Genomic DNA, 27,733 nt, shown 5'->3' on the forward strand with positions numbered 1-27,733 from the left:
TAATCACAGGAAAGTTGTTGTGTTTTTTTCACCCTGCTCGCCTGCTACTTCCGTGTGTATTCATAGAGATTTAATATCAATATTTTATATGCACTTTAGTGAGGAAAGGGAAACGGAAGCGTCTAATTGGATATCATCTGGTGTTGACATTTAAGTGAAATAATTATTGTTCAAATTGATTTTCAGGTTAAAATATTTATTTGTGGGGTTGTTGTTATGTAAAAAGCAATTTATAAAGTATTACATCATCAAATAATGTCTGACATCATCATCATCATCATCATCATCATCATCATCATCATCATCACCAGTAAGTGTTTGAAGGAATGTGTTTGTGTGTGGTTGGATCCTCATGCTTCAGATAATGCCTTTAAAAGACACTCATGCTTCAGGTGTGTTATTAAAGGTTTGAATTCCCTTTATAGAAAAATAAATTTGTTAGAACTTTGTAGATATTTTAATTCATTCACGTTACATTGACTAAAAGAGATTTATCTGAAAAACAATATGCTTAATTGGTGACACAGTTGGCAAGATTTCATTACCAAAAGACCTGAATATGCTGAAAATGAATCCGCAGCTGATGTTTCAAGCCACAATAATTTCCCTCTGACTTGTTTTATATAGCCTTTGATAATAATTTAAGCCTCATTCAATCTATCCGCCCTCTCCCCAATGTTGCTACCCATGAGTCATAACTGTGTGGGTTTCCATGGCTACGCTTGTGTCTATCTCACCAACTGGAGGGTACGCAGCATCTCTCCATCCTGTCTTCCTGCCCGTTACCTTTTCACCCTCCTCTTATACTCTGATGTTCTGCGTCGGTCTTCATCTCATATCTCCACCTCCCTCTCCTCGGGCCCTGCTGGCTTCTCCCGAAAACCCCAGACTTGCTGTTGAGATGAATGGAGACAAACAAAAGTTGAAAAAAAAAGAAAATGCTGAAATTTTAAGAGTGCCACTGCTGGAGTGATTAAGTTGTTTGTAAGTTGTACATTATAGCAGCTGTTTTAGCTAGAAGAAGTCTAGAAGAAATGTTGTAAATTCAGCATCACACTTCTTCCTTTACTCACCAAAAGCTGTCTCCAGCAATGAAAAGTAACACTGACACCTCTCTCTATCACCTCTTTGTTCTTTTTAAGATTTCCCCCCACAGCTCAATTATCTCATGAAAAACTATACTTCCCTGATTGATATGAGTATGTAAATGTTTCTTTGAGTTTTCAAGTTTGCATCATACTTCATACTGAAAAATGACACATTTCTGAAATAGCTAACAGTCTCCTGTGAAGTGAAAGTAATAATATGCAAACAAAATACATATCTGAGCAGACAAAATCATTTTCTTTATAGCTAGCTCCTTGTTGTTGTTATGCTATATTCAATTTCTCAGGGACCTTTGTTGCCAAGCAGGCCTACAGAGTTTCAGTCAATGTTATCTCAGTTTTAATCATCGTATGCACCATTGACACAAAGCCTTAGTAATTTGCACCTTTATATGTGGTGCTGTTTTTTTCTTTTTATTTACCGGCAAGTGTGTCTCATGTAAGTGTAGCTTTCTCCCTCTCATCTCCTTGCTCTTTAGCCATTTTCGCCACCACGCACTTGCCTGTCTCCTCTGTCTCTTTTCTGTCTTACACAATACCTTTTGTCCCTTAGATCTCCAACCCTCCTTCCAGCTTATCAATACCTGCCTCTCAGTTTTGCCACCTCCTTTCTTTGAAATGATTACTCATTTCTCAATGTCTATTCTAGCTCCTATCTCTGCTCCTTTTCACTCCATGTGATGAGTCTTATCAATAACAACCCCGAGACATGCATCACACACGCTTAGCGCTTCTCATCTTTTGTTTGTCCCTCATTTCATCTGACAAACCATTAGGCTACCTGCTCAAAGATCATTCATTTTCTTTTACATGTTGAGCACACTTGAGCACAGTAAGTATATTATCCTCTTATCCTGCCACCTTTTTTCTCACTCAAGTTATAAATGTGACTGAGTAGCACAGACAAAACAGTATGTTGTTGTGTTTGAATGCAGGCAGAGAAAGTTAGAGTTGGTGAAAAAGCAGCAGGAGATAACAGTCAGAAAAGTCTTGATATTTGAAACCTAACAACTGCAGATTATTATTGAAAAAAAAAAAGTATTCAGTATAAAGTTTGCTATATTTAATAGAACAGATTACTAACATGAAAATTGGCCATGTAAAATCATGGCTCCCAGTTGCCTCTGACAGCAGCATCTTTGGGCTTCAAACAAAAATGGGAGGGAGTGTACAGGATTTCAGTTATTCACTCAAGGTCTCTTTTCATTTTTCACACAAAAACATTTTTCTTTTTGTGTACGCAAGAAGCACAATGCCGTGCCGTGAATGAATGTGCTTGTGTGCAGGAGAATTTATTGCATCATGACTGTGAAGATGTGTAGAAGAAATCAGGGAGAGGGTGGGATGGAGCTAGGAGGAGGCTGGGAAAGCAGCATTTTTACACCACCTTTAGAACAGGTATCATCATCACTTTTGCCTTCAGATCTGGTTGGATGACATGTCATACAAATTTGTTTGAGGACTATTGAGACCTTTGAGCATTTGCTGAAATATACAGAATGGCCTTGTTTTTGTTGCAGGACTGTTGCACTGTTGTGGTTGTGTCAGGTGGAAGCAATGCAGCAATGTTATGGTACCAAGCTTTGCCTTAAAGGGGACATATTATGGAAATAAAACTTGTTGAAGGCTCTCCTACACATACAGTATTTGGGCTTGGACTTTTGACTTGTGTATTTTCAAAATGTGGCCCAACCCTGCCTTTAACGCTAGCTTCACAGCAATAGCAAAATGATGAGTCAACAGATTATTGTTGGCCTTTAGGAACAAACTGTGAACAATATATTAGTATTAATTTGGTATCATGTGTCCACTACTAATGATTATACTGTAATAGGCTACTGCGAATATTCACTGAGAATTCATTTCAGTCTTCAACAACTCGAGAGAAAAATATCTGTCTCTTGAGCCAAATGCGGCTGCTGCGTTCACAGGCAAGTCTCCGACTGTGTCTATCCACAATGTAGCATACAGTGAGCTTTTAGCGCTGCCTGCTGTGTCTGAAAATAAGACTTAAAGGGATAGTTCACCCTAGAATGATATTTCGCTCATTATCTACTCACCCTCATGTGGACTAAGGGCTGGAAGAAGTTTGAGAGTCCTCCGTCCCTTCTCTGAGTTACAGGGGGTCTTGGCGTAGCAGTGCATGTCCATACAACGGTTGTAAAGGGACACCAGAGCTCTTCGTAAAAAAACACACACAAAAAAACATCCAAATACCTCCATGCTGCTCGTATGTAATGTCCGTCTTGTGCTGAAGCCCCAAATTGCGTAATTGTCCTGAAAAAAATTAAATAAGTCTATATTTTAAGCTTGTTTGTAGCGGAAGCTTCTCAAAGCTCCTCTTCCTGGTCCGTCCAAATCTCGCGTGATTCGCAGTAACCGCACTGACGCCGGCGCAAATCACGCGTATTTGGATGTTTTTTTGTGTGTGTTTTTTTACGAAGAGCTCTGGTGTCCCTTTACAACCGTTATATGGACATGCACTGCTACGCTGAGACCCCCTGTAACTCAGAGAAGCCACGGAGGACTCTCAAACTTCTTCCAGCCCTTAGTCCACATGAGGGTGAGTAGATAATGAGCGAAATATCATTCTAGGGTGAACTATCCCTTTAAGTGAGCAGTGAGTGAAAATACTAGAGTTGAGGAACAGTCATAACAAAACACAATGGGGAACTTCAGAATCTGTGGGTCCATCTTAAAGGGATAGTTCACCCAAAATTCAAATTGCACTCATTATCTACTCACCCTCATGTCGACTAAGGGCTGGGAGAAGTTTCAGAGTTATCCGTGGCGGTTACAGGGGGTCTCGGCGTAGCAGTGCATGTCCATATAACGGTTGCAAATGGATACCACTTTTCTTCGTAGCAAAAAGACACACCAAAAAACATCCAAATACCTCCATGCTGCTCGTATGTAATGTCCGTCTTGTATTGAAGCCCCGAAATGTGAAATTGTTCCGAAAAAAATTAAATAAGTCTATATTTCAAGCTTGTTTGTACGGATAACTCTGAAACTTCTCCCAGCCCTTAGTCGACATGAGGGTGAGTAGATAATGAGTGCAATTTGAATTTATCTATCCCTTTAAGAAACACCCTTCCGCTCCAAATGTAAATGTCTATTTGATTTGATTCCCTTAAGATTTCATATTCCTGATATTCATATCCTACATTTGGATAAATTGTAGCTGAATGCAAACCCCAGCAGCACCCTTTTATTAGTACTCATTAGCATGGTAACATTACGTGAAAGTGAAAGATTTATGGAAATTTCACATGTCCGGAAACTATCCTTGAAAGGAAATATGATTAATTGCTGTAATTTCTGATATGCTGAGACTCAGCCACTCAGACAATTAAAGATATAGACTACAGTGTACTTGCTGTGATTAGAACCATCTGTACAGGTATGACTCACAATATTGTGAGTGTAGGATAATTGTAGTAATCAGAGAGGACACGCTCAGGGTCTCATCTTTACTTGAATCCTGAAGCTGCATGGTAAAAGTATAACCTCTTCAGGTCGTCTCCCCTGAACAAACCCCTACCTCTTCCCAGACTGCATACAGTGAATCAATTGTTCTGCCTTTCCCCCAAGAGGAAGCCAAAAATCTATTCTACTTGCTTAAACTCTTTTGATCAAGACAAAACAAGCTATCTCTTAGTTTCGGGGGGTGGGGTTGGATTCAGCTTGGCAGATTTTGAACACTTCGGCACTTAGATGCTTATACCCTCTCTCTTTGCTATCGTCTCAGCTCAACTGTTACCTCAGCTCCAGTCTCCGTGAAAAGCATCTCCTCCTTGTAATTAAAAAGCCTAATTAAAACCAGAGGGATGATCTTCCTCTGAGTACTGTCTGCCCACTCAGAGCGGAGACGAGGAGGAGAGAGGCAGGGAGATGCAGCCATGAGAAGCCTCTCATGGCGAGACTGTCGCCAGCATGACAGACTGACAATCCACTGGGAGGCTGAGCCGAGGCGGGACCTGAGTCGATAGCTGCCATCGTGACTGCTTCTGTATTCACTGCAACAGCCTCTTTAAATCCTAACAAACTAATTAACCACTTCATGTAGGCAACATGTCCTGCAAAGTTTGAAGTGGGTAAACCATCCCTAGAATCTCACAGCAGAGAAGACCCCCAGCAGGTTTAATCAGTCCAAACCATGTTTGTACATCTGATCGTGCACTCCTCCAGCTGAGCAGACCTATAGAGCTGCCAGCGTCTAAGCACCAGCCTGGATTTGTTCTTGATCTACACATGTTCATCTGAAGATATTTGGATCGCAAAACAGGCTTCAAAATCCATGAATAAATCACCTGTCAAGTGCTAATAGGCCACATGCTGGATCATAATCTGAAAACAGCTATATCATTTAATAGGTTAATGACTGTTAGGACCCTCCAGTTTGTCTTTGTTTCCCTCTTGTCTTCCCTGTCTGCTGCTGACACTGGTCCCGGCTGGTCAGACTCTCATCTGCCTCTTCAACTAGCCACCAACCACAGCATTTGAGACCGTTCTCCCAGCCATTAGGCCTACAGGTCAAGTGTGTCGGCTCCTCCCTGTTCCCTGTGTTTTCTTTGATCTGCTTGTGTCTTGTTCTTTGACCTTGCTCTCCTCGGCCGCCATTCTTGATTTCAACCTCCAGTCCACCTCCACACTTGTTTCAGTCACCTGTCCAGCTGTCTCTGTTCCTTTAGCTCATCCTGCTCTACCAGCAAGCTCCTTTCCTGCTCTATCCGTCTGTGTCTGTCTATTAAGGAGCAGTTTGAACTTATTTCCTCTGGTCTGCATTATTGGGTCCAGTTTTGATTCTTAACCAATAACCATTTCCATTGTAGTTTTAAATGTTAGTGGAAATTTCTATTTGTATAGTCTACACACACAAGTTTTCACATAGCCTAAAACTGACAACTTGTCAACCAGCATCTCTGCTGGTTGCCTGGCAACCCCAATCTATTGAAGAGGCTTCCAGTCACTGCTTCCAGTCATGATACCGATCATAATATTATCAATTTCAAATGACTGAATAAAAAAGAGTACTTTGTAAAATCATAGACTAGTCCTTGAAAATGTTTAGAATCATATTTATCAGTTGTGTTAATGTATTACATTTACAAGGCATACTTACAAGAAGAAAAACCCATGACCATGTATTAATTTCATTACTGCGACTGCACCAATTGAGTCATTACACTTAATTAATGACTAACAAACATTGTCAACTCTCCTCCCTGTTGATTTTATGATGATGTTGAGGACTGTGCAGATTCTTCATTCAAAAAGAGAGGCAAAGTCACTGAGCATCCTCATGAAATATTCACGTTGGATCAGTCAGAACTGAGTCACTTAGGCTAATGTATTTCATTTGTATTTCAGTAACTCAGGAGATCATTTGGTCCTACAGTGCACGCTTTCCCATAAATACACACACACTTTGTATTTTTCTCTTGATTTTCACAATTTCATAAAACTGTGTCATTTATGTTGACATCTGAATTTCCATGACCCATGGGATTTATTGGGCTGACTCCAGACTCCCACTGGTTTTTGTCATACACATCAGTCCTGATTAGACGGTTCTGTTCATGCAATGTCACAGAGAGCTTTGAATAATGTCTACATTCAAACTGCGAAAATTTCCCAAACTGTACGATCTTGTTTTCCGGCAGCAGAGGAAGACACAGCAGTGATACAGTATAATTAGGTCATAAAAGAAGCAACACTGAGGCAGCAGCAAACAAATAGGAGTTATACTGTGGCAAAGCAGCTGCTGACAGATTAAAGTGTTTACCCGTTAACTGTTCTATCAATATCTTGTTGTGCCAGAGAAAATGGAAACGGTGCATTATTTAATCCATAGTTTGATGAAGATGTTTGTGCGTGTGTGTTTCCTCTTTGCTTGTGTTGTTGCAGTTGCAGCGTGTTTGGCTCTCTGCCTTCAGGGCGAAGTCAAGATTCACAAGTGAGTTTTCGAAATACCCTCATCCAACATCTTCCACTGATATTAAATAAGAGAAAACTAAACTTTAAAAGAGAACGAATAGCCTCAATAAGTAAATGAGTAAAAAAAAAAAAACATTTTATATGCACAAGAAAAAAAAGCACATCATGGGAATGTCTCCCAGCAAAGATGAAGAAAATCACTCAGGGAATTAATTCAGTGTAAAAATTTCTTTAAATTATTATGGCTTACATTTTCTTATTAAGAGTATATTGATGATTAAATAAATCAGATAAGGTGTCTGCATTGTTTAAGAAAAAAAGAATATTACCATTCATTTGAGCAGACATGTCGAAATATTCTCTTTGATCTGTTAAAAAAAAGCCAAGTACGATCATTTCAAATTATGAAATGAATCACAACCACTGCCCTCGACATACATTATTATGAATTATGATTTAGGCGTGAAAGCTGATTGGACGAAGTTGGACCAGTTATGTGGCACTGCAGTATGGATCAATGGGTGTTAACAGATAACAGATAAAAACATAAAGTGTGATTTTTAGGGGAAAAAAATTCCTCACACTGTTCAACTTGCATGGGTATTTAAAGCAGAAGTAAGCGATCCGCTTGTTTTGGCTAACTTCTTGTCAGCCGATGGAGTTAGCAGTCCCCGCCCCAGTCATGGATCTAGACGTCACCACATTCTTGGCTGCACACACAGCCCTTCATGCCATTCTCTCTCCTCATTGGATAAAGGTTGTAGGATACAAGGAAAGTTTTCTCCTTGGCTTACTACAGCAGAGCAGAGTGACTGATAGACCCGTGTTTCGGACCAAACACTCTATATAGGGTGATTCCCGTCGGAAGATATAACTATTTAAGACTTATATTAACACAAATATTCTGCTTACTTCTGCTTTAACAATAAAGGGGAGTGGCTGCAATGCAAGCCCACTTCCAATGACTGATCATAGCATGCAATAAAAATCACAACTTCACATCAAGTGTAAAAAAGATTAAATTAGTCCAGGAAACAGACAATTTTTGATGAAGAAAGAAACATAGAAAAAAACTATAATAAACATCTGGACTAAGCTCTGGGGGTTCAGATGTTATAGGTATACATGAACACATCTTTTCACATATAAGTTTGGATCTGCTGATCCCTCGCCTCCACACCTGTCAAAATAGATGTGCAAAGATTTTTTTTTTTCTTTTTTCTCTTAGAAAAATTCCCTCACCTTCAGTTTCATGGGCAACACCGACTCTCTATTGAGGATCTCACCCAAACTCCCTTGGCACTTTCCGCATAGATTGCCCTGAAAATCTAACATCTGTTGGTGCTGCAGAAGACCAAGAGCAGGAAATTGGTATTAATCTTCTTCTGAGTCATTTTCGTTTAATTGACCATGAAAGTTGCTTTAAAATGGAGAGTGTGACCTGAATATTCTGGATTCATACCTGGAGCAAAGCAGGTTGTGTTTGTGCCAGGATGTTATTGCTTCCATTTGTTTCAGCGATGAATTCACAATAGTTCTGCAGGGACAGAGGTGAAAGTCTCCTGCACACATTCAGCTGCACCGCTCCGGATGAGCAGGCAGGAATGTGTTGATTAGAGCTCACCGATAGCAGAACCATAGACTGAGGAGTTTATTATTGTGTGTGTGTGTGTGTGTGTGTGTGTGTGCTCACTCATCAATAATAAGAATGAGTCAGCATCCTTTGGGGTTTATTACCCTCATCTCGTTGGCTTGGCTGTGTAGGTGATTAGAAGGAACTCTGTGAAGCTGTTTTCCTGGAACAGGCTGTGTGTGTGTGTGTGTGTGTGTGTGTGTGTGTGTGTGTGTGTGTGTGTGTGCGCGTGTGTGTGTGTGTGTGTGTGTGTGTGTGTGTGTGTGTGTGTGTGTGTACAGATACTGGAGGGTTGTTTTGTCCTGAAACATCTGTCTGCCACCACTGTAAATTCCCTGAGTGCTGTCTCTCTCTCATATGTGTGTGTGTGTGTGTGTTCCTCCATTTGCCCCTCAGACATCATGTAATAGTTGTTTTGTACAAAATGGTTGTGCACCTGACAACTGCAGCTGATGTTCTCTCGCCATGACTCTCCCCACCCCAGACCATAGTTAGGGGAGTAAAAGTAGTTAGTTGGACTGGTCCAGTGAAGATGTGGACCCATGCGCTCTATGTTTTGTAATGTTTGTTCTTTAATTGCAGAACTGGATAGTGAAAAAGAAAATAAGCTAAATGTTAAAAATATATTTGTATTTACACACAGTTGGACTGAACAAGAACAATAAAGCTGATCTGTAAAAACCAAAACAACCAGAGATGCTACAGCACTCTGCTACATGGCACTCTGCAGAGTTGGATGCTGTTTCTCTGTGGGTCACTGACATTTGATTCCTAAGTATATAAATATTGATTAGCACAGCTAATCCCATTTACTAAATATCATAAACTTTGCAGAAATGCTGATGTTACAGAGTTTTTTCTCAGTTAAAAGTGGTTTTATTTCATTGCAGTGTTTAATAAAAAATAACTGACCCATATACAGTTTATAAGGCAGGTCTGTGTAGGCTAAGTGTAATGAATGTAGCAGAGAAGTGCAAAGTGGTTATTACTGACCTTTCAGTATGGCTGCTGGATGAAAAAAAGGCCGCTTTCATAAAACTTTCTATAGATATACCCATAAATCTTATACATTTGCACCAGGATGAGTCACTATACCCTTGTGACTGCAGATAAACGTCCATTCACCCGGTATTTTTGCACATTTCCACTTAAAAGCGTATGAGGATAATCTGCTTGTTGAGCTGTAGGTCACAAATAAATACAATTTACTGAAAGTGTGCTCAATATAAACATACACGTTATAATGGTATGACACATAACGGTGTAGTATTCACATTATTGTCATTCATTACTTTAGTTATCATTATGTCCACACAGTAACATATTTTGCTGCATAACACATACAATCATATTCTTACCATAAATATTCTGTGTTTATAATAGTGCACTGATTGCTTTTTCTGGTTAAAGTTTCCAGACTCTGCGGGGGCAAAGTCCTGGGGTCTAAATCTCACTTGAAAGCATGTGCAATATTTATGTACAACTGACTTCCTTGTAACATTTTTATTACATTTGAGCAAATCTGGCCTTTTTTCTAAGAAAGGGGAACGACTGAAGGGAAACTAGGAGTGAATACATGAAATGTGTTGTCCCACTATGGCAGTGAAGTATTTACTTATTGTGATTTCAGCATAATTACATTTTGTTTTGGTTATGTTTCCTCTCTTTATTATCATTTGGTCTGCAGAAAAGAAGCTCACACACAAATGTGAATTAAAATTCAACTGTAACCACAATCTTTTCCCAACCTCATGCCAATTATAAGGTGTTTTTTTTTTTTTTTTTTGCCTAAGCCTGGCCACAGTCACATTCACACCAACCATCTCCTTAGTGAGTCCTGTGTGACATCATTCACTCACAAAATGCTGCTTCTGAACACGATCCAGCCACTGATTGGGTTTGTCACCACCTCAGCATCACTGGGAAAACAAACTTAGACACACTGTGACAAACAGATAAGTGAGAAACCGTGAGAAGTTGAAGCTGACGTCTGTACCTGGTGGAGATGTTACCGGTCGTTCAGCTTCCCCTCAGTGTCGGCTCAAATCAGCCGCAGGGGGAAAAAACCCTGACGTGTTGACAAGTCTGTCAGGATGAGATCAGATGCTGGCAGCACCTCCTTTGGCTTTGGAGGAAAATACTATCTGGGTATGTGTTTGAGGAATTTGCTGCTCTCTCTCTCTCTCTCTGTGTGTGTGTTTGTGTTTGCTTGCACCGTTGCACGTGATACGCATGTACACAAAACAAAGCACGGCCCAAAAACTGGCCTCACATTAGCAGAAGGAGAAAAAGACCTCGGGAGATTGCAGAGTGTTGTTTCCATGGATACGCAAACATTATAAATTTTCAAAGGGGACGTTGTTGGAGCAGATGACCCAACTCATTATCTGGAGGGTTTTGGATGCACAGAACAGTAAATAGTATTATCATTAGATATCACAAAGGGGTTGTATAGGCCACAGTGAAGAACTATGAGGATGTAAAAGAAGGAGAGGAGTTATATATACTGTACGCTATATATATACTTTATGTAGGAGTGTATGTCTATTCAAACTAAATAGAGCCGAGTGAGCCAATTAAATAGGCTCTATTGTCCCTCATGACTTTATATAGCTTTGGCTTCACAGTTATAAATGAGTTGAAGACCTTTTTACAATGTTTGGAAGGGACTTGCTGCACTGTTTTTGATTGTACACAAATGCCAACAGACATACGAGTAAATATCATCAATATTTGATATAAAGAAAAGTGTGAAACTGTGGCGAAGCAACAATAAACACACAACAGATGTGAAAAAAGACTGAGGACGATTCCCTACACACACTGTACAGTATAATCCAACAAAGTTATTGTAAGCAGCCATGCATGTTGCTGACTACAATACAAAGCCTGAGCTCTTTATGTTAAATTGTGAAATGAGTCTTTGAAGTAGGACCAGCTCTTTGTTCCCTTTTGGTCTTTTAGTAATACACTTCTACAAAACAATTCTACATATACACACAAGCTCTGCGCTTCATGAATATTCAACACTGTGGGAGTTTACTTTGGCTTTTCTCTGTTGCCATCATCTGCTCGCATTTTGTTCACATCACAAATTGACATTTTCTGAAAGGAACCACTGGATGACATTTGATTTATCGTTGTATAATCAGAATGATTCATATGTACGAAGTGCAACAAAAGCACTGTACATTTGTGGGCATAGCTAGTGTGCACCATTAACAGAAGCATAAGAAGAGTCATTTTTGTTTTGTTGTGGGCTATTCCAGCATAATTGGTGACAATATACAGATGTGAAGTGAAGCGAAAAAGCAGATGCCGCATTTTAACTTCTTTAGAGAACTGCAAATGAAGTTTGAGGCACACAGGAGACCAACAAGCCTGCATTAACTAAAAGGAAACCTGGTCATGCTGGTGAAAATAAGCTTAATTATTGTAAATCCATTCATCTGTAGGTCAGTGGAAAAACTAAGGCTGTTGACGCAGCAGGAGTACCAACACAGAGTTGTTGGCTCAGTTGGCACTGGCTCTGCATGAGCTTTTGCTGCTACAGAAATTCAACACCACATTGGCAAATTGAATACATGCAAGTCGACATTCGTTTGTAACATAGAGGAAGTATTTCTACAGTTTATCTTGCTTATATTGATAACGCATAAACTCCACCTTTGGCTTGTTGATGTGTCTTTGAGTGTGGAATGGACTCATTGGTGCCTCTTGTGTTTAATGGGGGTAAAAAGCAGCCACTGACCGCAACTGTCACCACAGTTTCATGCACCAGGATGAGGTTGAGATTATAGGTATTATAGCCACTAGAAAACTCAACCCAAGAAGTAACATTTGTTCTTTATTGCAAGTGTTTTTCAAACTTTTTTTTTCTTCAGGGGAAAACAATTAAACCATTTGGGTTTTTTAAATGTCAGGTTGATCTGTCCAACTCTGTTTACATGAAGCAGTCCCCACAAACCATGCTGCGCCCCTGCTTTATTTCAGGGCTGTTTTCGTTCCCCACTAAAAACAATTCCACATTAATGCTGTGCCTGTGTCCATCAAAACAACACATGTTTTTATATTACCACAGTGTGTTTGGACGTCATAACAAAGTGTTATGTTGGAAAAGCAAAGGCTGAGTGCGACTGTTTCAAAAACAGAACACATTTTTAACAGCAGGAAACACAGTGCAGTTTTACACCAGATTGTTGTTTGATTAACATAATTATCTCATTCTGTGCTTGAGAGGAGAATTACAAGGTCTGACATTTATTCACGTCATATTTTGATTGTGACATTAGACAGTAGATTTCCTCTTATCACTGCACTCAGAGTCGTTCGCTGGTAAAAGGGTTACCTGTGTTTCAGCCCAGGCTAGGTGCTTTTCACTTCTTGGAAGTGGACGTGATTGTAATGTGACATAAATGAATCTACACGGGTGCACAAGATTAGCTTTATAGAGACCATCTCAAAGGTAAGGATAACTGATTATCATTATTTAACCTTGGTAAAAGAAAGGAGACTCTGGCATGATTCAGAAGGAAATTGAATTTGCAGATGTACAGCTACAGGGAGAAATTACTTACCAGAGGACGTTAAGTGACCATGAAAGTTAAAAGAGTGGCAATGGAAATACAATTACTATTTATTTCCAGGTATTTCCATGTATTAGAAATGAATCATCAGAATATTTAACATCCAGGCAAACAATTCACAGAAGATGGAATTCAGTGTTTTCATCCAGGTTTCTATAATTTAAGTGTAAAGGCAGAAAATACAAGTAAAGGTGCATTTTACTGTATTTATCCACAAGGTAAATCCATATCATTGTAGTAAACCCTGTTATGATGAGGACTGTGTAGTCTATAGGTCTGTGTCAGTTTAGTACTTTTACTCTACATGGCAAAAATTATGCGAACACCTGAACACCTGAGTTTTTTTTTGGCTACAACATCCTGCTCTCTTCTGTGGAAGCTTTCCATAAAATGTAATATAATGGCTGCAGAGATTTGTTCCCATTCAGCCACAAGAGCACTAGTGAGGCCTAACAGCAGACATTTTGACTCGTAGGAAAAGCACAGGTGCTACTAACAACATTAACAATGGCTCTGTTCTACTCAAGTGACCCAGAGAGCCACGACAGCGTGACAGTGAAGCAGCATGCCCGACATCCACAGAAGCACCTTAATGGGATTCAGCTGCCATTCATTTGTATTCTTTTATACAGCTGTATTTTTCTTGCCACGTGTCGAAGGTGATAAACGAGGTTGATGTCGGGGGTCCTGGCAGGCCTGGATTCTGCTTTATGCATGGGGGCATTTAAGGTTTTGCCAAACAACTACTGCCATGAAATTGGAGGAACATAATTGTCTTGATCATTGTGGAAAATGTTGGAAAAAGTTTCACCTATTATTCTGTATGCAGTCATATGAAGTTCAATATGAAGCTGCAGCCAACAGCTAATCACAGGAGTTAGCGTTTGGGTTAAAAGGTAACAAAAAGAACAATGTTGGCATACTTTTAAGATAAGAGGCTACAGTGTGTTGCTATTGGAAAACAGTGAGACCGGTAGAGGCCAACAGATAAACATGCTAAGCTCAGGAATGAAGTCGTAATTTTTCTTCGTAGACTGGTAAGTAAACAACTGCTGATGCTAACACTGGCTATAGAGCAATAAAAACACTTGAATATAGCTCATTTAGTCTAATCAATGTTAAATCTCATTTGGTTAAAAACTGTTTTGTGCAATGGGCAAGTTTTGGTTACGACCCATAGTCCTGACTCAATGTCATCCCTGTATCTCTCTTTCTCCCCTGATTTCCTGTCCCTATACTGTCCTACTATAATAACAGCATTAAAAGTGTCCTTGGATAATATATACTGTACATGCTTTATAGTGTACATATTTTTTGTAGTACAGTATCCTTGGATTGATGTTCAGTCTAGACAGTTAGGCACAGATTTACATCCAATTACAGAGATCAGGGACAGTGCAGGGAGTTATCTGCAGTTTTTGCTGCAGGGTGGGAAAAAAAAAGTGAAACTGAGACTGGTCATTAAAAAAAAAAAAGAAAAAACATTGTCAAGTAACTTGCAGGGGGTTTTCAGAAATTGCCCAGTGTTTCCGTTCTTGTCAAAAGGGTTGAGTTTTATCTTCAGTGTCGCTGCCAGACCTGCTAAGTGGCTGTAAAAAAAAACGTCACTTGTGGTAAAACAAAAATCACAGCAAAAACGTGGCGTGTCTGTCTGCTTGGTGCAGGGACATGGTGCATCATTAGGAGGGCGTATTCAAAAATCAGCACCAAGCACCTGATTGTGGATGATAATTTGTGGATGGTAATCAGTCCCATTATCTTATAGGTCCAGATGGATGAGCCAGCTGGCCAGTGGCAATTTGCCTGAAACTGACACATGTGCTGTAAGCATCTCGGTTTTCCTTTGTGCCTTCTCAATCTGTTGAAACTAAAGTCTTTGTGTTTTGATTCTTATTTCTCATGTTTTAATATATGTATATGTTTTTTTTATATACATATATCTGCAATAAAAGTTATTTGGAGAAGCAGAAAAGTTTTACTATTGAGATCACATGGGAGAGCTGGTGTATAGGTATATCAGACTGTCTGGCCATACTGCAGAATTAAGGAGTCACTCTGTATGTATGGTCATTGTCCACCAATGTCCAACAACAACTGAATTATATCCTGAACAACACTAATGAAATGATGAGTTCATAACAAGTTGATATTAATTAACAGTGTCCTTCCTGCTCTGCGGGCAGCGGGCTCGTGTCTGGGAGGAAGAGACAAACTCCTAATTCTCTTAAAGGTTATTAATTAAATCATTAAGTAGCATTAAAATAAGATTGAATGAGCTACAGGATGCATGGTGAACTAAGTTTATGAGTGGGTGTGAGTGTGTGTGAGTGTGTGTGTGTGTGTGTGTGTGTGTGTGTGTGTGTGTGTGTGTGTGTGTGTGTGTGTGTGTGTGTGTGTGTGTGTGTGTGTGTGGTCTACAGTCAAGGGGAAAGTCAAACAGGATGCTGTGAGCTGTCAAGTAATGAATGTGACAAAATGAACAAGGAAGCCAGATGTGTCAGTGACTCTGATACAAAACAGACCTTCCCTTTCAAAGACAGAGATTACAGATGATAATAAAAATTGAGGTGATAATAATGGCACTTGGAGAATGGAGAATAACAAAACACAGAGACTGGACGGAGGTCTGGGTGTCTGGGTGTGTGTGTGTGTGTGTGTGTGTGTGTGAGCGGTTTGTCGCTCTGTCACTGGGTTCATATTTGTGTGCAAATGGTTTTTAAAAAACGATGGTGAATAATGGTCAGGATGGAAAGGCTGGCAAAGGTCAGATTGGAGACAGTGAATGATTTTGCGGACGTGAGAAGTAACAGGTTACAGCCCAGGGGACAGAAAGTGGGGATGGATGGATAGATCAAACAAAGCAGACAAGAAGAGAAAAGAGAAATGTGTTGTACTAAGACCGAGCTGTGATCAGGTGAATGTTCTGCAGGAAAAGAAAATCTCAATCCATAAACTTTATGTTTTTTCCATCTTTCAGCTCAGGGAAGAAATCAAGTCATTCCAAATCAAAAAGTAAGCGATGCAGTGTGCTATAGGGAGTGAATCTGGCATGCAGTATATCCCATACACAATCATTACAAAAGAAATGGCAGAGAGAGAATGAATAGATTTTTCATAAGCACAAAACTACTGTAATTTATAACGCTGGCTTACGATTTGAAGAATGAAGTGAAGAACAGTTTCAGAAAAATGTTGATACTGGTGTATTTGACTGTTTTAAAACACAACTGTATCAAACAAGAGGAAAGGATCAATTTTCAATCGTCTTGCTTGAATAAACTTTATCTTGAAGTTGGGACTCAGTTCAGCCATTTTATTTGCCGTTAGAGAAGTTTAATGATGGTTTAAAACCTGTCCTATTGACAGAAGCAGACTGCACTCGCCAGCATTGTGAGGACTTATCAAGGGGTCTCATCTGCTGAGTGAGACTGGCTGCGCTCTCACAGCGAGTAAAGTCGGACACATTAAGCTGCAAATGGAGATATAACCACCAGCACCACCACCTCCCCCCTTTTTTTTCTTTCCTTTTGGCTTCAGTTGAGTGTCTGGGCATAAAAAGATGAGAGGCAGAGGGCTGAAGGCATGGGGAGAATACTGAGAGGCACAGGAGTACTTCCACGCAGTGATGGCATGAATACAGAGAAGGATGGTGTGAGGTAAAAGAGAAAACACAAGCTGATGTTGGCGATATGGAGATGAATTGATCAATGGATGGAGGGACGATTGAGGGACAGATAGATGGTGCAACACTGTGTAACACTATCGAAATAAGATGTGGTACAAGTCCTGCTTGTTTCTCTCTCATTATTTCTTCTCTGGATATTCCAGATTGTCTAGACTAAACTATTGACAGAATTTTCCTCTTTGTTTTCAAATGAAATTGAAACATTTTGAGTGATTTTGAGAAGCTGATACATGGAAGTTGTTAGCAGTGTTAACATTTCTCAATGCAAAGCACTGTTTTACTTTTAAACATGTCATAACATGTCATGTACTCATATTATATGTCTGGAAAATCCGTTGTGGTAGACCTTAACACATCTGTACTTAACCCAAGCGTCCTGTTGTTCTCTGAGAACAAACGCAGTCTAGTGAATGAAACATTCATTGAGTGTCTTGAGTAAGGAATCGCATAAATATTGACAGTGAGCAGTCTGAATAAGTTCATTATGCACTGGTAGAGAACAGTGGCATCAAATTCCCCCATCGTAATGTGCTAATGCTAATGTGTTTTGTGGAGTCCTTTATAAACTCATCATTTAAGGAGACAGTGTTTGGTCTTAATTTATAATTTTCTGTCTGTGCTCCAAAAAAGTGTCTAAATTATTCAGAAGTGCTTCTATCAGTCCCCAGATTCTCAACACATAATCTGCATGCCAAACCAAGATGTGCTTGTTGTGCAGTGCGATGATTTTTTTTTTTCTCACTTTCATCATTAGAAATGAGCTGAACCAAGAACTGATGGCTGAGCTGCTGCAGAGGAGAGTTCATTAGAAACACAGACAGATGTGGGCTAGCAGCCAACAGCAGGGCCGCTGCTACAGCTGCTCTTCCAGTGCTTTAAACTCAATCTATACGGCAGCGTCGATGGCTATACATTCATCGAAAGCAATTAAAACTGAACCATCTCCTGTGCATTAAGAAAGATTCCTTCTGTCTTAAGTGGAGTTTTAAAACCAGACCGCCCAGCGAGTCTGAAGAACTGAGATGTCGCCATAATAGCGAGACAAGGTGACAAGTTACAGTTGCAATGACAATGCCACAGGGACACACAGGATGAGTCACTCGGATCCTGTCATCATGTTGTCCACCCTCAGGCCGCTCCCACCGACCGGTTGGCTGGCGAAACTGATTTTGGACGGCTTAATGCTTCTGTAACAAAACACACAATGGTGGAACAAAACGCTGTGTAATTCTTCACACTCCAGCCTCCGACATGTGACGGACTCTCCACCAAATCTCCTTCCTTTTCTTTGATACGATGAGGTAGTAAATCATCCTGCTTCATTGTTGGTCTATACTGCTACTTTCCCAGGTTATAGCCACCTCCTTCTTCGTGTACTGGCTTGAAGCAAAAACAAACAAACTTGTACCATCTGCAGTGAGTTCACACAAGATGTCTTGTATTTTAGAAAAGTAAACTGCTCACACTGCTCTGGGGAGGCTTCAGAGTTACAGCAGATATAAGAAAACTGACAAATCCTGTTTTTTGTTCACTTAAAAAAACAACAACAAAAAAACAACAACAACTAAGGACTAGGAGTTGCACAGAAGAAATTCAACATATTTATCAAGAAAACCACCTTCATCAAGGACCCATTATGTCAAGGAGAGGTGGCTACAGTGCAATGGCACAGTATCCTATGTGCAGTGTAATGAAAAGGGAAAGCATCACTCACAACAAGTAAGTTCAAGGTGACCACTTATCCCCAGATTGTTTTTATAGCGTAATTTTAAGGGGAAGCTCTAAATCATTGTGCAATGTCAAAACATGTTTTGCATTTCACAGCCTTTGTGTTACAGTCGTGTATCTTCATTTGTTTGGAGACTGACAGGATCTAACCTTGAGCTACACTGACAAAAAAGATTCAGTGTAAAAAATAAATGAAGGGTCGACTTACAACTTTACAGAATAATATATAAGTCAAACAAGAACTGGATGTCATTAAATTTGGTTACTACTGAGACAAATTGATTTCATGCAAGGCTGCAAAATACTTAATATGGTCAAAAAAAAATCCTCCTCTGCAGTTTCAATGCCTCTAGGCCTTTTAGTTTTGTTCAATAGGCTTTCATAACTCTTCTCTATAATATATCAACTTCTCTGACCTCATTGAGGCTGTCAGAAAGAAGGTGTCATTACATCTGACACTCTGTGACATGTGTGGTGCTTTCACTCAATCCTCACAGATATTTATGGGAAGGTTGTCATTCTATAGCAAGAAAGCTGACAAAATGAAAGCATACACTTCTCTCAGGTGCAGATGCAGTAGGAATACTATTATTAAAAAGTCCTTGAGAGAATCCAACCTGTAGAGCTCCCAACAGGTAAGGATCAATAGGCTGCTGCCATGCTGGCTCTGCTGGTACAGAGTGCTTGTGCATAATGATTAATCACATGTATGCGCTTCTGAAAACTGCATAATGGGCTGAAAGTTTTAATCGAATTAGGTTTATCTTCTTGAGTTTTATTCATTCTGTGTGGTTGAGTTTTCATTTTAATTGCTGTGCAACGTTGCTACAGTAATCTATCATAAGTGACCCGCCTCATGTGTCGCCCAGTCATTTGTTCTATCAGTAATATACTGTAAAATATAATAATATTAGTGCAGCCTTAGGCCTTTTAATCGTCTTTGTAAATATACTGTATGCAGCCCAAAAAACTTATGATGAGCTGAACTGAGAAGAGCATATTGACATTGAAATGAACTGAATTGAATTGCAAATGAATGCATTAACGTGAGCAGTCTTTGAATTGAGCTGAACTGAGTGAAGGAGGAGGAGAGCAGTAAGAAACGCTGTCTTGTTTTATTCTACTACACACATCACACAGTGATGGAAAGAAGGAAGAGCAGCGTGAGAGCCCTGGTCAGTCCCTCCGGCAGCCCTCACTTTGTTTGACAATATTTACCCCACAGAAAGACAAAGACCGTATACAGGCTGAGTTCGGGCAGCTTCCTCTGGAGAACAAATAAGTACCTGTGTGTCATTTGTTTACACTTGTTGGAAGCATTGCAGAGGAGATATTCCCTCATGTGACAGTAACATAGTCCATGCTCACAGGAAATGCTCAAGGATTATCAATAAGTCTTTGTTGTATTTTTGGCACAAGCTGCCGGTGAGACTGTTCTTGAGACTGGTGGTGCAAAGGAGGGAGGTAGAGGAGATTTTAAGTACATTAACATGGTACAGTTAATCTCATTACTTATGTTTGCAGCAGTATCAGTACAATTACTTTGTGGAAGACAAAGTTAATGGCTTTGGTTGACACAGAAACATCTGTCAGATTTTGTAAAGTCTATCTTCTCGCCTCCACATGACTTTGGTGACGACTAGTACTGATCATTAAGCATCTTCAAAACTTTATGTTCATTCAAAGTAGAGATGTGCAGAGCCACTAGTTTCACTTTTAAAAATCTGTGAAGTTGGGCTGCCAATGATTAATGAAGACACAATATGATCCACAGCCTCATTGAAACAGTTTAAATTAAGTTTTACAGTGTCACTTTGTTTTAATTCAACACACCTTGTACTGCTTTTTTTTTTTTTTTTTTACACAATTCAACAAGCCAGACTGAACATGCGTCAACCTTTTTGACTTATACTTTTAATTTTGTGAATTGTAATTTCCAGAAGCCATTGAGATGAATTATAACATATCATTAAACATCCCTTCATGTTACCATTCACATCAGTTTCTCAAAGCCTTGCTCATAATGCCTGCCACATACTTCATCATCAGTGGCCATCAATGTCAAAAGGTTTTGTCACCCTCTCTTTGAGGAGTGTAATTTATTCCATCAAAGTGATGATCCATAAATCTGTTGATGGGGAGGAGGGTGCAGCCTGAGGCAGACAGACGCAGACAGACTGATAGAGACTTTCAAAAGGACATGATGATTTATTCTAAGACAAAAAAAACTCTAGCTGTTCCTTATTTTGAACAAGGATAATGACTGTACAAAGTCAAATAACAAATAGACAAAATAATCTTTGTGAAAACAATGAATTCCTGCAGAAAGAAATAATAATTTCATATTGGAAACAGCTGGAATCTCATTTTCACACTCTGAATCACATTCAATCATGTCTTTCATTGTTTTCAAGATGTATAGACTTAAGTGTTAATGTAACTGTATGAATATGGCAAATGGAAGAGACTGGTTGGATCAATTTATCTTTTCATTCATAGTGTTTCTCCTCAGTTTATTATATATCTTCGTCCTATCTCGTGTTCAAGCTCAAGTTGTTCTGGAAAGAAGAAAAGAAAAAGAAAGTTCTTGGAACTTAATTTCGTTTTAATTAAAATGCTGCTCCAAACAAGACAAAGATAGGTCACGATGACTGAGCTGCAGTTGGTTAGTATTTGTGAAACCCCCATATCTCCTGAATATGATGAATACAAAAAGGATAGTTTCCATTGGGGTCATTATCCAGAGAGGAGAAGTGAGGAGTGGATAAAAATGTTAATACTCATCTGGCATGTTGTCAATTTTTGCTCTGTACTCACTGCAATAACATTTGTGAGATACTTTTGGGGTTTTTTGCCCTGAGTTTTGCATACAGGCAGACTGTGGTTGGGGTAGCTTGTTACAGGGATTTAAAAAACACTACCATCATTACAACTGGGTGGGAGTTTTCATGTTTTCCCTGAGCCTGAGTTGGTTCTCTTTGGATACTCCAGTGTCCCCTCATTAGTCCAAAAACTTGCACACCAGGTTAATGGGCGACTTCTAAGTGCTAATAGATGTCAATGTGAGTGTGTGAGGTTATTTGTTGCTATAGTTTAGCCCTGTGGCGACCTGTCCAGGGTGTATCTCTCATCCTCGCTCTTTTGTGACCCCACATGTTGAAGCAGTAATACTGTAGGTAATGGATGGATAGATGGACAAACAAACATTCAGATATGGTGGTTTCATTATGTTATTTCTTATTCATTCCAAAAGTTTCTTACGTTTTAAAACAACACTTGAAGTGAAATTAGGGCAGTAAAGATGGTGCTCTCAGTTGTGAAGATACAAAGGCAACATTATTTGTCATTTAATAAAGTAGCAGTGTCTCATTCACCATCGTGCCTCGTGACTGCATAGTGAAAAAAGTACCTTCAATGAACCTAAATGGGATTTTAAGAGTAATCACAGTAACAATACCCCACACGCCCCACGTTAATGCTGTTAACTTGTGACCATTGTCCCTCTTTGTCAGCATGCACTGGTTGTTTTGTCAGATGCAATCATGATTTTTAACTCTGGTCCTCTTGACCTCCTTAATAAATGTTCCGTTTTTTTTTCACAGTGTGAGCAGAGTACAGAGCCCTGCCATTTGGGAAGTTCAGATAAGCTATCAAGTGCTTTTCCAGGCTGTTTTTTATAGCCCACAAAGTGCTGCTAATTGGTCTTACGAGGTGAATAGGTTCTCTATGTCGTTTTTTTTTGTGTTTGTTTGTTCTTTGTCTTTCCCGTAGTCAATCCTGTTGTGCACATAAAGACAAATCTTCAACATGTCTCAGCATCTATTGTGATTCTTTGTGGTTGCTTAGAACACATTTGATTCATTTTGAGCCTTTGTTCTGGCTCCAAAATACCACTCACTTGAGATAGCATCTCAAAAACCACGCAAGTGTGTGGATTCACATGCCTCATGCCTCAAGATGGTTACGTAAACTTTCCCAGATGAAACATATTTCATCAAATACAACATGACAAATAGGTGCAGTCAGCTAGAATGAATACATTTGGTCTCGTATAAATAGATTTGAGTCTGAGTAGGAAGATCTATGACAAGGCACCGCGAGGAGAACACTTCTGGTAAAGCAGTGATGCATGTGTCTGTTTCGGTGTGTTTCTGTTAGTGACAGACAACAGTTACAGGACGGCGCGGCGCTGACATTTACGGTTGCTTGGGTCATGGCTCTTGTTGTGAAGCCTCATAATTTACACTTCACAATGATAGACCATGAGAGAACAGCAAAAGAAATATGTTTTCCTTTCTGTCTGTGCAACAGTGTCCTCATCAGTAAGGTAGATTTTTTTTGCTGGTTGTGGCCTTGAATTCACACTGACACACAAGGCTTTGTTCATTCATCACAAATACACTGACAGGTTTTTGTTTCAATACAACATTCAACAATTTTGTGCAAGTTTGTGTTGTTTTTTTTGTGGATAATTTTCAACACTGGCTTCCTATTCTTTGATCTCCTGCCTCTCTTTTCTTTTTAGATCTTTGAAATGTGACCAAAAGGTGACGTTGTGCGACTAAAGTGGCCGAGCAGACAGGATGAGGTTCGTGGTTCGTGGCACAGTAAACCCCTGAGTCACCGTGACTCCCCTTTCACCGACAACTCTTTGTACACTGGAGGCAAGAGAGGATTTTTAGATCGAGCTGAAATGTGTTCAATTTATGAGAGAGTATCTATTTTTTCCTGCAAATTGTACATTTTTGGACACATTTATAAAAATTCTAAAATTAGTGTGACTGCTGAAGCAGTCACACTATTGTTCTTCTGTTTGGCCATTTTCTTCCGCCTTTTTACGGTCTTCTTCTAGTCCTTCATACTTTGTGCTATTTCAACAATTCATATATCAAAACGTGCAGCTTTTTTTGAACTTTATCGGCATTACTTTTCTCTTTTTAACTATTTATACTTTTTAAAATATTTAACTTTTTCACAAAAAATCTCACATTCATCAAAGTCTCAACCTCTCTTCCTGACAACTCCACTGTAGTGTAGGGGTTAGGGTAACTGCTTGCCAACCCTAAGGTCACTGGTTCGAATCCAAGGGAAGAATTCTTGTTATGTTATGTTGAATTCTGCTCTCCTCCCCCGCCTTCAATTGGTTACAGGTGTTTGTTATCTCCTTGATTACTCATACCAGTTTGCAGCACATCATCACATTACAATGAATGACAACAGTCTTGAAAGCAGTGTGCTCTCTGTAGCCGAGTGGCAGAGTAAAGGTTTAGTGATCATATGGTCATGGGTTCGATTCCTGCCTCAGTCTTTTCACTTCATTGCTTGACTTTTGATTCCAATTATTCAGCTGTCATTGGACAGTCTTTGATTCCTCATAGTATAAAGCTCATTGTAACTCAACCACACTGTGGCCATATGGTTAGTGTGTTAGGTGTTGTGCTATTTCAACAATTCATATATCAAAACGTGCAGCTTTTTTTGAACTTTATCGGCATTACTTTTCTCTTTTTAACTATTTATACTTTTTCAAATATTTAACTTTTTCTGCAAATTAAACTCTAGACAAATTATTTTCTCCAGTTTTGTAGCCACACTTGTCTTCTGGCTAAAATTCTGGTCAAAAATGCAAAGAGACTTAGATAATAATTTTAAATATTTTTTTAATTCAGCCAGGGAGCTCCACAACTCTGTCTGAAACATGCTTATGTCTGTGCTCTCTGTGGCGAAGTGGCAGAGTAAAGGTTTATTGATCATGAGGTCTTGGGTTCGATTCCTTACTTTTTTTTTTAAGCAGAAGCCAGTGATCCTCTTATCAAAGGTTTTCTTTACCCCTCACATACTGTCTCTGTCTGTAGCCTAGTGGTCAGCTTGCTGGTCTGGAGACCTGAAGGTTGCTGGTTCAAATCTTGCCTCAACAACAATTATAGTGAATTATTTTCCCAGTTGTCCTCTGTTGACTTCTGATAACTTGCTTCATGTTGAAACTGCTGCTCTCAGCCTGAAATTCACAGAAATTTTCATTCTAAGTCATTCAAGCTTGACTCTCAAGCTTTCTTGATGTTGACAGTGTGCAGATCATTAACAGACAACAGTCTCTGCAATTGTGTGTGCACCGTGGCCTAGAGGCAGAGTGGAAGTCTAATGACCATGAGGTTGTGGGTTCGATTCTGACCTTGGTCAAACATTTGTATGGTGATCACTGCTTGCACTATTTGCTAATTCTGCAACAGCGTTCAGTTGCTATCAGCAGTCACACCATTTCCATTCTTGGAAATGCTTTTTCTAGTTCTTTTTGCTTTCTCGCTGAACAACCTCTGAGATGAGCAGATGTTTGTTGTTCCTTTTTTTAAAAAATGTAATCATTTTGCTTACACAGCTTGCGGTTCTGTTTTGTTGTGTGTGTGTGTGTGTGCAGACAGGTGAGGTGCTGTGAATTTTATGTGTGTAGTCACTGAAGGAAACATATCCAATATGCTGTGACTGCAGGGTTAACGAGCATCTGTGGAGGCTGGGAAGGTGTTGCCTCGGTGAAACGTGATGTTCACGCTCACCATGGCAACAGGATGAAGCCCCTGCCTCCAACTACTTCACTTCACTTCACTTCACTTCACTTCACAGGTACATAAATGTAGTGGCAGCACATCACAGGAAGAACAATAGTTTTGTGAGGAGTGTGGATTTTTCTCATCAACAGCATCAACAGCTTCTATCATCACGGCAACAGACAAATGTCTCTGTGGGAGTGAGTGGAAATGAGTTCAGTAGTTCATTCACTCATCAGGGCTTTACAGCAGAAGAGGAAATAATCTTCTTTATGACAGCTAAATTGTTATCTTATCTTTTATGCACAATATAAAAACTCTAAAATAAATAGGCTAGTTCCTGATTTTTCAGAGCTGTACTTGATACAATGCTCATGTGTGCTTAGAAAGTTATTGGTTATCGTCTAAAAACTTTTTAAAAAACACTGAGGTCTCCACAATGTTTTAATCATTCTTGTATTTTCATAGTTATAACTGCTTTTACAGTATTTTACGCAATTTTTATTAAAATTTTCTCTTTCTTTTTTTTAAATAAAATTTGAAAAACCTCAATACAACTACAGAAACTCAAACCTAAAGCCACTGAAAATAAACATTTTGATATGTGAAAACACTTGATATTTTCCATCTCAGAGATTAGATCCTTCATATTTTTTGTTCATTTATTATTTATACGTCTAATTCACCCCCTTTCACTGCACATATTGAAAATAAATTATGCAACAAATACATCTTTGAATGTTTTTCCTTTATTTTGTAGTGGATTATCCAAGACCCAGGGAAACTATGGACTTGTAAAGGGTTACCATTTGTCTCACAGCATGAATGTCTAAACGTTGTTAAGACGGTTTCTCCACACAAACCAAACACTGTACGTTCTGTAGGTTGTGAGCTCCCCCAAGGTTGTTGAAACTCCCAAATTCCCAGAAACATTACTGAAGACATGACCTCATGTTATTCTGAAAACTAACTGTAGCTATGCCCTTTCCTTAAGTGACGACACCCCGAGAGACCTCCTGAAGCATCGGCTAAAGGTTATCTGAGCCCTCAGCAGGCTAAGGTAGACAAATGAAGTGTATCTTCCAAATCTACAGCCTATTTAATGTGAAATCCCCTCTAGGATTAGAACAGATGTGGAAAAAAAAAAAACTTATCCTTGAAATGTTATCATCCATCTGAGGCCAGCTCATGTTAATAGAGACTGTAGCGCCTTATGGTGTAATTGTGCTCCGTCTCGCACCAGTGAATCATATACCTATCAGCACAAAACACAGTCAAGCTACGGCTGACCTTATGCAGGGGCATACGTTCAAAGCAAACCTCTTGGCCACAGCAGTAAATCTACATAAAAATATCAAACCCAGAAATGACAGACAACACTAGTTTCATGTAAAAAAGCACACAGCATTAAGTGACCTCCCTGGTGCTGAGCGTTTAAAGAAGTCCCTGTGTACTCAAAGTGATAAGAGCTCTTTATTCTCTTGCTTATATTTTTATTGATGATGTGGGTTAAAGCAACTGTAAAAACAAACTTTCGGTGATGACTTTGAGCACTAGTAATGCTCATGTTGAACAGTTTTGCTCCAAACAGGCCTCCAGCACGTTTAGTAAATGATCTTTGCCCATTTTCTGCCTCTGTGAAACTGTAATGAGACAAGCAGGGACATTATCTTGATTAAAATCAATCCCTATTGGATTACACTGTGCTACGTTCCCTCGCTCAGCTTCACTCATTAGCACGCGGCACGGAAAACAGAAATCAGAAGTGAGGAGACTCCTCAAAGTGTTATGTGTACATGCATGGATGACTTGACAGATAATCCCTGGACTCCCCCTTTACACTGAGGCCACTTGCTGCTGTCATGATGTTTTATAATCCAGCAGCTTTTACATTGTCTTGTATATTCTTGGCTGTTTGACTGAATGTGTGAAAATGAAAGGAAGAGTGTGTTATGTCTCAGGAGACGGTCATAATTGATCTCATGTCTATGCAAGGAAGGGGGAAGGGGGAACGGGGTGTAAGGAAGAGAGGGAAGGAAGGAATTAATGAAGGAAGGAAGGAAGGAAGGAAGGAAGGAAGGAAGGAAGGAAGGAAGGAAGGAAGGAAGGAAGGAAGGAAGGAAGGAAGGAAAAGAAACTGGAGGAAGAGGAGAAATTTAGAAAGAGGACAGGGATGAAAAGGTTAAGATGGAAAGGAAAGTAGAAGGAGCAATGTTGCAAAGAAGAAGTAAAAAAAAAGTGGAAAGGAGAAAGTGAAACAAAAGTAAAAAGAAAAAAGAAATGAATATATTTGAGCTAAAACAAAGAATAGAAGACAGGGAAGAAGGGAGGAAGAGGGGAAAGGAGGAAAAGGTAAAAACAAAAGAAGCAAGGAAGATGATAGACAGTGTAAACTGGGGAAAGAATGAAAGAACGACATGGAAGGATAGTACTAAGGAAGGAAGGATGGAAGGATGGAAGATAGACTGATGGGTGGTGAGAAAGAAGGGAGGACAAAATTAAAGAAGGAAGTG

General features: G+C 39.5%; 1 long non-coding RNA gene across 1 annotated transcript in view; it reads right to left on the reverse strand.

The window, feature by feature from the left end:
- Nucleotides 1-653: 653 nt before the first annotated feature.
- The window catches only part of LOC146973287 (uncharacterized), a 45,454-nt gene continuing 18,374 nt past the window's right edge, over nt 654-27,733 (reverse strand). The window contains exon 3 of the long non-coding RNA XR_015037743.1: nt 654-893. This is a non-coding gene — a long non-coding RNA (uncharacterized LOC146973287). The remainder of the gene's footprint in view (nt 894-27,733) is intronic.

Source organism: Trachurus japonicus, chromosome 15, assembly GCF_045865225.1.
Source record: "Trachurus japonicus isolate A0001 chromosome 15, Traja_1.0".
NCBI lineage: Eukaryota > Metazoa > Chordata > Actinopteri > Carangiformes > Carangidae > Trachurus > Trachurus japonicus.